This window comes from Babylonia areolata, unplaced genomic scaffold, assembly GCF_041734735.1.
Source record: "Babylonia areolata isolate BAREFJ2019XMU unplaced genomic scaffold, ASM4173473v1 tig00006419, whole genome shotgun sequence".
NCBI classification, from domain to species: Eukaryota; Metazoa; Mollusca; class Gastropoda; order Neogastropoda; family Buccinidae; genus Babylonia; species Babylonia areolata.
The window spans coordinates 57,501-58,175 of record NW_027468397.1 but is presented as its reverse complement, the minus strand read 5'-3'; the positions used below and the strand labels follow the sequence as shown (position 1 = coordinate 58,175).

General features: G+C 59.3%; 1 non-coding gene across 1 annotated transcript in view; it reads left to right on the top strand.

Moving 5' to 3' along the window:
- The first annotated feature begins 507 nt into the window (after positions 1 to 507).
- The window catches only part of LOC143278486 (small subunit ribosomal RNA), a 1,829-nt gene continuing 1,661 nt past the window's right edge, over positions 508 to 675 (top strand). Inside the window, exon 1 of the ribosomal RNA XR_013054115.1 lies at positions 508 to 675. This exon is cut by the window's right edge and continues 1,661 nt beyond it. This is a non-coding gene — a ribosomal RNA (small subunit ribosomal RNA).

The window sequence follows — 675 nt, the reverse complement described above, 5'->3', positions numbered from 1 at the left end:
GCGCACGGCCGCCTCGCCGGGCTTCCTTTGCCGGGGCTCGGCTTGTCGGCCGGCGTCTCACGGTCCGTAGAAGGTTCGGTGCGTTCGCTGACGACGGGTCGAGAGAAGCGTTTTCTCTCCTCCCTCACTGACGGTCGTTGGTGCTCCCCAGCCCCTTCGGCGTCCCAAAGCGTAACGCCTGCTTCATCTCGTCAAGGGCGCGCCCGTCTCTAACCGGGCGTCGTCCGGCACGTGGAAACGGGCGGGAGACGGTGTCGAGGAGGAAGAAAGGGTGGGGTCCGGTCCGGTCCGGTCTGGTCTCCTCCTCCTCCTTCTTCTTCTTGGCGCGCCTCCCGCCGAGACCGATGGATTCGTTGCACTCTCAGGCCCTGAATCTGTTGTCCGGTGGTTTCAGTTGATAGTGCTGCCGCGGACCGCCCACGGAAAGAGCTCAGCCCTCGTTTCTGTGAGCAGCGGTCCCAACTGGCGCTGCAACCGTCTCCCGGGGGCACGCAGAATACGGGTTGCATTCTGGTTGATCCTGCCAGTAGTCATATGCTTGTCTCAAAGATTAAGCCATGCATGTCTAAGTTCACACCCTCGTACGGTGAAACCGCGAATGGCTCATTAAATCAGTCGAGGTTCCTTAGATGATCCAAATTTACTTGGATAACTGTGGTAATTCTAGAGCTAATA